The sequence below is a fragment of the Garra rufa genome, chromosome 2 (genome assembly GCF_049309525.1).
Source record: "Garra rufa chromosome 2, GarRuf1.0, whole genome shotgun sequence".
Lineage (NCBI taxonomy): Eukaryota > Metazoa > Chordata > Actinopteri > Cypriniformes > Cyprinidae > Garra > Garra rufa.
In genome coordinates, this window is record NC_133362.1 from 10,049,708 (window position 1) to 10,060,687 (window position 10,980).

Consider the following 10,980-nt stretch of genomic DNA (forward strand, 5'->3'; position numbering starts at 1 on the left):
CAAAATGCACCTGCACACTGCTGGATTTCATGGAACTTGACTCTCCTCTACTGTTCATTCAAAAAACTATTTTCTATTACTGCTGATTTTTTTTTTTTTCCTGAACATGATCTAAAAATAATCTGCAGGTATGTGCATTAATGAGTGTGATGAACACAGTGAAGCCAAACAAATTCATTTCCCATTTCACTGAACACAGATGCAAGTGTTTTTATTTCCTAAAATTTGTCATAATTAAGCAAGACAAAAGAGCACCCTTCAGAAACATTTGATTTTGAAGCGTAAGCAGTTTCCTTATGATTATGATTTATGATGCTGTTTTATTGCTATGTTTGCAAATAGAATACTCGCTCACAAGCATTCTGCAATAGTTCCAACAGTATGTCACATGACCTCATAATGTAACCAATTACCAGTTAATCAAAAATGGTTATTTTGCAGTTTTTATTAAACAGTCTGATAACACAAATCAAATAGAGATGTTATTAGTATTTTTAGTATTAGTATTATTTCAATTATTCTTCAAATATGGGACCCTGGACCACAAAACCATCATAAGTAATAGCCAACAATACATTGTATGGGTCAAAATTATCGATTTTTCTTTTATGCCAAAAATCATTAGTACATTAGGTAAAGATCATGTTCCATTAAGATATTTTGTCAAATTCCTACCATAAACATATCAAAACTTAATTTTTGATTAGTAATATGCATGGCTAAGAACCATTTGGACAACTTTAAAGGCGATTTTCTCAATATTTCAGATTTAAAATAGTTGTATCTCTGCCAAATATTGTCCTATCCTAACAAACCATATATCAATAGAAAGATTATTTATTCAGATGATGTATAAATTTCAATTTCAAAAAATGGACCCTTATGACTGGTTTTGTGGTCAAGGGTCACATATTCAATTCTTGCAATTATTATTTATTCATTACACTGGAAATGGAAGATCAAATTGAGTACAGTGCATTATAGAATGAATAAATGCTTGCTAAATTGATCATATTACATAATATTTGTGCCAAGATATAACAGGACTAAAATTTTCACTCACATAATGTTTGAAATTATTAATTACATTTAATTTTATAATAATTATTATTATCGAGTATGACAATAAAACATGTTTCTGCTAAAGAGAGAGTCAGAAATACTAGCTGTGTTTCCAGTACCCTTTAAATTGTGCAAATTGAAATTGCAAATTGCGTCAACTCCCATATATTGCAAAAAAATCTTTTTTCTGTTCACATGAGGTGGTTTTTCAGGCAATTCGAAAAAGGCATATTTCGCAATGGAAATGTTTTTTTTTTTTTTTTTTTTTCACATCAACAGGTCACATTTGATTAAATATAAAATCCCAAACTGCCACAAAAACTCGTTGCCATGACTTATCGCGAGAGGAAAAAAATAAGTTTCAGTCGCACAACATAGGTTAATGGAAATGCCATCATTTCGCAATACTTTTTAATCAACATCATTTATAAAATAGCACCAAAGTTTTGAGCAAATCTGTAATGGAAACGCAACTAGTGTCATGCTGACTCTAATTTGGGGAAAATCAATTAAAATTGGGAAAAAAACACACAGAATTGTCTACAGGAACATGATCACTGGGATTTGCACAAATTAAAGTTTCAATTTCAGTTTAAGGTTTTACTTATATCATTATAGTGATTTTACCAAAATACAAACTAAATAAAAAATGCAAAACCTAAAAAAGTTTTAGCTCTACTGTACATCTTTTAAATCCAATAAAGTTAACGTTAACACATCAATGCCCTTTTAGTCCATTCCAAACATACTGAAAGCTTATCTTTAATCCTCCTCTCCTTTAGCATGTTTGGAAGTTGTCTAGTTTAAAATGAATGAATTTTGCTCAAATCTCCCGACACTGTAGAGCAGGGGTCCCCAAACTAAGGCCCACAGACCGAATGCGGCCCGTCCCCTCATTTGAACCGGCCCTCTGCACAATGCCATATTTTGAAAATGAAAAATGAAAATGAAAAATTTTAAATATGTGTTTTACTTATATCATATTGGTATTTGATAAGGTTGGCTTTCAAACTAAAATTTCCCTTAGTTATTAGCATAGCCTAATTATTTGTTAAATTCACCAACAGAATGGTACATTCAACATAATGTGTCATCACAATCGAACAGGTGATGCGTGAGCCAGCTAGAAAATTCAGAGGGATGACAAAATGACTCAATAGAATTTGAGGTGAAACTAGCACTGCTTGTGGGACAGGTGCAAAAGCAAGACTTCACTCATCTCCCAGTTACCCAAAGTTTTTCTGCTGAGAAACCAGTGGCCCCATTCCCAGTTGAAAAGCCTGTAAAAGCGCTGAAAATGATGAAGGCAGAGTTTGACGTGTGATTCAAAAAACACAGTGAATTCTTGAAAAGATTTAGCTTGACAAGCCTCTCAAGGCTGTGGTTCTCTTGGTTGGTTGTACATCTTTTTCTTCTACACTTTTTCCTTCAACTCAACTTTCTGCTAATATTCTTGGATACAGCACTTTGTGAACAGCCAGCTTCTTTGGCAATGGATGTTTGTGGCTTACCCTCCTTGTGAAGGGTGTCAATGATTGTCTTCTACTGTCAGATCAGCAGTCTTCCCCACGATTGTGTAGCCTAGTGAACCAAACTGGGAGACCATTTTGACGGCTCAGGAAACCTTTGCAGGTGTTTTGTGTTGATAATCTGATTAGTATGTCACCACATTCTAATTAGTTGAGATAGCGAATTGGTGGCTTTTTGTTAATTGTGAGCCAAATCATCACAATTAAAAGAACCAAAGACTTAAACTACTTCAGCCTGTGTGCATTAAATTTATTTAATACACAAGTTTCACAATTTGAGTTGAATTACTGAAATAAATGAACTTATCCATGACATTCTAATTTATTGAGATGCACCTGTATATCTTTTGAAAAGAAATGGTCATTTGTCTGTGTGGTGCATAACAAAATAAACTATTCTAGTATTAAAAGGTAGAATAAAAACAGGTAAAATCATAATAAAATAATAATAATACTAGTAGTCAGTCCGGCCCATGGTATTTTCTTTTATAAACCATCCGGCCCCCCATTAAAGAAAGGAAAATTATGTGGCCCTCTCAGAAAAAAAGTTTGGGGACCCCTGCTGTAGAGAGATGCCTCTCTTCATTAGTCTGAGTGGTTTCCACACCTACAGCTACACTAGACATGCTATTATACACCCCCAAAATACCTGTGTTGCAGCAACCTGCTGACGAAGGGCCCATAATCAGCTATCTCCTGCGGTGATCACGTAGACAATCTCTATAAGATCAGATGTGAGGGAAGTAGAGAGAGTGATTAGCATCAATTAACAGCTCAAATCAAAATCAACACAAACCTCAAACATTAAAACTTTAGCCTCACTGAGCTACAATAACAAAAAGAGTTTCTCGCAAACACTGAGTTTATTTCGATTCTAAAAACTGCAATAAAGGAGAAATGAAATTACAATGTGGACAATTCGTTTACCTTTGGTTTGAAATTATAAGGGCTCAAATCTAGTGGTTTTCAGTTTTAAAAAAGGTTTACAGGTTTTGTCCCAAATGGTCCACAGCACATGGCTGTTTTTCATTTTATGACAAGCAAACACATTTATTTAGCAACTCCTCTTTCACATTTATAATATCTGTATTAGTGTTAGAAGAGCTGTGATATTTTGAAATGCAATATCTTGGCCAATTAAAGAATAGATGTCTTGTTCTGCTGTCAAATGAACACAAGAGGGCGGCAGCAGCACATCACCAAAAAAAAAAAGATCATAGCAAATGGACTTCAGATACCATATTCTCGAATTTAACTCAAGGAGACTGAGGAATTGACATACAATGGCACACTATAAAGTATCTAGATCATGTCATTTTCACAACTCACAACTTTCAAAACTATTTAATGGAGTTTTGTTTGTACAGAAAGTTTTCTTTTTTCTTTTTCATCAAGACGCTTTGTCTGCTGAACAATGGTAACAATGCAATAGAGGGCTTTTAAAAAGCGTCATCAATCAAACATACTGGCTCCACTGAATGTAAACAATGCCACTGACCTGGGGTCCGTTCTTCGTACCTCGCTTACTACATCCAGGATCAAATGACACATCCAAGATCAAATCATCGCGCTAACTATGAGCTGGCTATTCCGGTTCTCCTAACGCACCTGTTGTTGATGATTAGTATAGCTGGATGAAGTTATTTGAGATCACTGGGTGGCTTAAAAGGGGCTACGTATCGATAGTAGAAACATTGATGGGCAACTCTTTGATTGGTCGGCGAACATGAGGAAGGAGCGCGCTCAGTATTTTTCTGCAGCAGAGCAAGAACTCTTGATTGAGGGATTTCAGGAGTTTCAGAGTTTAATTAAAACGCAAGGGAAAACTGCAAAGGCTGGAAAAGCAAGGAGAGAGGGCTGGCAAAAAGTAGTGAACAAATTAAATACGTTAATGCTGCCCATGTTACATGTTTTTTCCTTGATATGTTATTTTATTTTTTTATTTTATTTTTTTATACACTACCGTTCAAAAGTTAGGGGTCAGTAAGACTTGTAATAGTCTTTAAAGAAGTTTCTTATGCTCATCAAGACTGCATTTATTTAATTAAAAATACAGAAAAAAACAGTAATATTGCAAATTGTTTTTACAAAATAAAATAATGTTTTTGTTTTTTTAATATATTTTAACATACTTTGAAATAGAATTTATTCCTGTGATGAAAAGCTGAATTTTTATCAGCTGTTACTCCAGTCTTAAGTGTCACACGATCCTTCAGGAATCATTCTAATATGCTGATTTATTATTAGAATGATCAATGTTGGATAATATCAACAGTTGTGCTGCCAAATATTTTTTGGAACCTGTCATATATATACACTTTCTTGCAAGATACTTTTCTTTTCCCACGTGAGTCAGTCCGCGTCAGTCGTGCTCTTTAACCAATCAGATGTGACCTCGCCATTTCAACCAATCATAACCCGCCAGGAGCGCTGCCTAAATCCTGTTTACATGAAATAAACCTGCTCCAGAGCAGGTTTAAGCTTGCGCACCTGTTGCTATGACAGCAAGTCCCGGATGAGCTTCGAAGAACCGAGCGATCCAAGATCACGCAAAATCGTCAACAATCAAATCCAGCTAACTTAGTTAGCGTGGTACGAAGAATGGACCCCTGAACGAAACTTGTGTATTTTGCTGATTATTGGAGGAGGATTGCTGCTGAAAATGGTAAATTATTGTCATGTTTTGGGCTGTACTAATCAGTTGGACCGGGTAAAACATACTATAGTACTATAGACTGTCAAAAGTTATAACAAATCCAGGAGAAAAGTGCAAAAAATTGTCAATAAAAGTCGTTTGTGGTTGGCCAAACTGAACCAGAATTTCCAGAGCAAGAATCTTGACAACATTTGTGTTTATCTGCGATAGGCCACATTCACACAGCAGAATATGGTTGTCAGTCCTGTATTTGGGTCATTAACACGGTTACGTTCACACACAGATATGTTTCAGACTCACAATCGTAAAAACAACCACACTCAAAAAACTAGCTGTCTGTCATGTTATGCGTGTGCGTTGTGTGTTTTCATCTGTGGTATTGTTTAGTTAACTTACAGAGACGGAAATGTGTCATCTGAAGGGTTGAGGCCCAGCTCATACCGTTTTTTAGTTTCTCCCGTTAGTGTTGTGGTCTGCATGCGACTCAAACGCTACAGTTTCCACTCAGGTGTAACTTAATGGTGTTGTTGGTTGAGATTTGAGAGTTTGCACCTCAACTAACATCATACTTTTTTCGCTTATTTCAGTTAATGAAAAATTAGCGAGCTAAGACAGTAGTAGTACTGATGTGTAAAGACGCAAAAAGGGGAGGAACGGACAAACCGATTCAACTGAGTGAGTCATTTACGATGGTAGGCTACTACTCAGAACTTATGCTGCGTTGTGCGTTCCAGGCAGGTTTTTTAACTGGTAAATCACCACTTCAAACCACGACTCACGACTTTGTAGCGTTCCAGGCAAGTCACGCCAAACTGCCTGAGCACATTTATGAATTATTATTATTTTTATATTATTATTAATTTGATTGCAACGTTAAATTGTCCTAAGCTCTATTTTTCCACCCTGTGCCACTTGCATAAACACCGCACCCATTAGGGCTGACTTTGTTGTTTCAGGGGCTATGTTAGAACTCGTAACTGGGAGTACATCGACCTAGTATGAGTTCACGAGTGGGAAGTCACGGGTTTGACTGCCGTTCCAGTGCACTTTCACTAGAAGGTCGGGAAAACAGGGGTTAGGGGTTGTCTGGAACGCGGCATCAGATTGATTCAAATACGTGACTTCGATCATGCAGTTTAAGCGATTCATTGGCAAAAACAGTAATAGACAGTAACGAAGTAGTTGTACTTCATAAATTTTTCAAGTATGTGTACTTTACTGGAGTAGTTTTATTTTGAGTAATATTTGCTTTTACTTCACTACATTCCAAAGCATAAGATCTTACTTTTTACTTAACTACATTTCATAAAACATGTCCTTACCACTGATCTATATAATGTTCTCTATTATAGATCAGTGGTCCTTACTCATAATATATCACGTGTTCCGAGACGCAGAAGCAGTGTGACTGTCTGATTAATGAACAAACTGATTCTTTTCAATGAACCTGTTAAATTGGTTCGCAAATGAATCTCAACAAACGACTCATTCACGAATTGGACTGATCCAATTGCAGCTGTTCTGGAGTCGACAACTCACTTACTCAAATGAGCCGTTTAGAGTGAGTCTCCAGTCAAAGTCAACTGAATTCACAAATAAGAACCGGGAGATCGCGCGCGCGACTGATGCTGCGAAAAGTAAGTTATAATGTCGAATTTTAGGATTAATTATTGTAACTGTATGCGAACTAAATCTGCTGTAAGCGGTGATACATTTAATCCCACTGAAATGATTGAATGCAGACACATCAACATTGTTGTCTCTGTTTTAGGTCAAAAAATGAAACATTAAAACAACACAGATTCGCTGCTGTAACCTTTAACAGTTTTATTAAAATGCTACGCCCTATGTGACGTCTGTTTTTATATTGTTTATTAACGGTATACTTTTTATATTGTTAGAATCAACTAGCCTAGTAGACAGATATAAATGTTTATTCATAACCATACTGAAGTAAATATTGTTAGCTGATGCTAACTGTCTAGCTAACAAGCTTGCTGGCGCTAAATTGAGGTAATTTTCAGATATGAAGTCCAAATATTTATAATCAACCACCTTGACAGATTACATCTGAGGGAAAAAGAAAAGATGTGATGTTCAGATCATGGTAACTAGTAATTATCAAAGTGGGAAGTGATGCCCTCTGGGGGCATTTGGCCAGGGGTGTTTTTTTTTTTTTTTTCACCACAGACAATGTGTGAGAAAAAAAGAAAAATATTATGAAAATATAATTGCATTTTCCTTAAAATGTTCTTCCTAACTTCAGGCCTTATTCTCATATCATTTTTAACTGTGACGTTAACAACAAGCTTTAAAACACTTTTTTCTTACTGGTGAAAATGAGATGGTCAAATCAGTTTTCTCTCAGGTACATTGCAATGTAAGCTTCACAGTGAACATTACTACATCGCTCTCGTCAATGTAGTCCATATCAACAACAAAAATATATCTTGACTCCATATAGACTAGTGGTTATTTTGGGAAAATCCAAGGCTTTTTGAACAGTAGGATTATAAAAAAATATATGCTATTATAAGATTAAATTAAGTAGCCTATATAAAATTGCAAAACAGTTCAGTACTTTTTTTTATTTAAGTACACAAAAAATGTAGTACTTTTGTACTTTCACTCGAGTAAAATTGAAAAAGGACTACTTTTACTTTTACTGGAGTAATATTGTATTATGTATCTGTACTTTTACTCAAGTTGTAACGTGGTGATGGAGGGAAGCCAAGCCATGAAGCTATTAGTACAACTCCGGTAATGAAATAAAATAGCGAGGCAGGAGACAAAGTGGAGGGATTTTCACATTGCACATTTATTCTCAGATACAGATCATACAAGCCAGGTCTCACGGCATATAACTATTACCTTCGGCAAAATAATAACCGGACAGAACGTTCGTGGTCTGTAGCTTTCACCAGCGTCCATTACTGGAGTCACGGAAGTCGACTTGGGTTAAAGGTGATACGCAGTGACAAAATAAAAAGGGGGCGCCACCGTGTGGCGTCAACTGGTAACGCTCTGCTGTACTCTGGCTGTTACAAAGTACTTGATTTGTGTACTTCGTCCACCACTGGCAAAAACAGAAAATCATTTTAATCATTTGATTCAGATCGGAAGTTCGCGTATGGGGATTCGTGATCCACGCTCCAAAGTCCAGATCTGAAATGATGGTTTGGTAATCTTTTGATTCACATCAGGACTTCCGAGCACGATTCATTTGATTTAGATCAGATCTTAGAGCGAGTTCGTGAATCTTTTTATTCAGATTGAACTTTGGATGCGAATCATTTGATTTATATCAGAAATTAGAGCGAGTTCGTGAATCTTTTGATTCAGATCGATACTGCACAGCACGAATCATTTGATTCTGGTCGGGACTTCGGAGTAGTTTCAGAATCATTCAGATCGGGACTTCGGAATGGTTTCGTGAATCACTTCAGATTGGGAGTGCTGTTCGTGAATCATTTGATTTAGCTCGGAACTTCGATAGGAGCGGCTTTGCAAATCAATTCGCGAATTTAATAATTTGCAAACCGCTCTCCTAAGTTCTGATCTTAAATTATGGTTCACGAATCATTATCAGATCGGGACAGTATGAAATGCAGATCACGATTCATTTGATTCAGGTGGGGACTTCGGAGCGGTTTCGCGAATCATTCAGGGGTGCTTTCCCATGGTCTTAGTTCGACTGAACTCAATTTGTAACGATGAAATTTGCAACCATGCTTGCTTTTGGGAAACACACCCCAGATCGGGACTTCAGAATGGTTATGCAAACTTGATTCAGATCGGGAGCGCGGATCGCAATCATTTGATTACCTGAACGATCATTTCGCGAATTGAATGATTTGCGAGCTGTTTAAATTATGGTTTGCAAATGATTGTCAGATCAAGACTACAGAGTGCGGATCGCGAATCATTTGATTCAGGTAGGGACTTTAGAGCTGGTTTGTGTATGTTTTGTAACTGGTAAGTTTAGGGCCAGATTTTTCTTTATGTGTGGAATTTAGCTAGCATAAAACACAAATTAATTATATATTTTCCGATTCTTTATCAAGTAGGCCAATCCAAAGAAACATCTTTAAAACAGAAAGAACAGTCGTGGCCAAAAGTTTTGAGAATGACACAAATATTAGTTTTCACAAAGTTTGCTGCTAAACTGCTTTTAGATCTTTGTTTCAGTTGTTTCTGTGATGTACTGAAATATAATTACAAGCACTTCATACGTTTCAAAGGCTTTTATCGACAATTACATGACATTTATGCAAAGAGTCAGTATTTGCAGTGTTGACCCTTCTTTTTCAGGACCTCTGCAATTCGACTGGGCATGCTCTCAATCAACTTCTGGGACAAATCCTGACTGATAGCAACCCATTCTTTCGTAATCACTTCTTGGAGTTTGTCAGAATTAGTGGGTTTTTGTTTGTCCACCCGCCTCTTGAGGATTGACCACAAGTTCTCAATGGGATTAAGATCTGGGGAGTTTCCAGGCCATGGACCCAAAATTTCAACGTTTTGGTCCCCGAGCCACTTAGTTATCACTTTTGCCTTATGGCACGGTGCTCCATCGTGCTGGAAAATGCATTGTTCTTCACCAAACTGTTGTTGGATTGTTGGAAGAAGTTGCGGTTGGAGGGTGTTTTGGTACCACACATGAATGGCCTCAGGATGCTTTACTGTTGGCATGACACAGGACTGATGGTAGCGCTCACCTTTTCTTCTCCGAACAAGCCTTTTTCCAGATGCCCCGAACAATCGGAAAGAGGCTTCATCAGAGAATATGACTTTGTCCCAGTCCTCAGCAGTCCATTCGCCATACTTTTTGCAGAAGATCAATCTGTCCCTGATGTTTTTTTTGGAGAGAAGTGGCTTCTTTGCTGCCCTTGTGTGCGTGCAGATGCGCTCACACCTGCCTGCTGCCATTCCTGAGCAAGCTCTGCACTGGTGGCACTCCGATCCTGCAGCTGAATCCTCTTTAGGAGATGATCCTGGCACTTACTGGACTTTCTTGGACGCCCTGAAGCCTTCTTAACAAGAATTGAACCTCTTTCCTTGAAGTTCTTGATGATCCTATAAATTGTTGATTTAGGTGCAATCTTAGTAGCCACAATATCCTTGTCTGTGAAGCCATTTTTATGCAACGCAATGATGGCTGCACGCGTTTCTTTGCAGGTCACCATGGTTACAATGGAAGAACAATGATTTCAAGCATCACCCTCCTTTTAACATGTCAAGTCTGCCATTCTAACCCAATCAGCCTGACATAATGATCTCCAGCCTTGTGCTCGTCAACATTCTCACCTGAGTTAACAAGACGATTACTGAAATGATCTCAGCAGGTCCTTTAATGCCAGCAATGAAATGCAGTGGAACGTTTTTTTCGGGATTAAGTTCATTTTCATGGCAAAGAAGGACAATGCAATTCATCTGATCACTCTTCATAACATTCTGGAGTATATGCAAATTGCTATTATAAAAACTTAAGCAGCAACTTTTCCAATTTCCAATATTTATGTAATTCCCAAAACTTTTGGCCACGACTGTAAAGTCACTTACAAAGTGAGATTAGGAACATTCAAAAAATCTGACCAAAATTTTTCTGTGTGGGTACAATGCCAAACAAGTGAATGACATCTTCATTAGAACAGTGACAAAAACAGCACCTCACTATTAAGCTTTCCATGATCTATCTTCAGAGCTCTTGGAGAAACCCAGCATCTCTTTCTC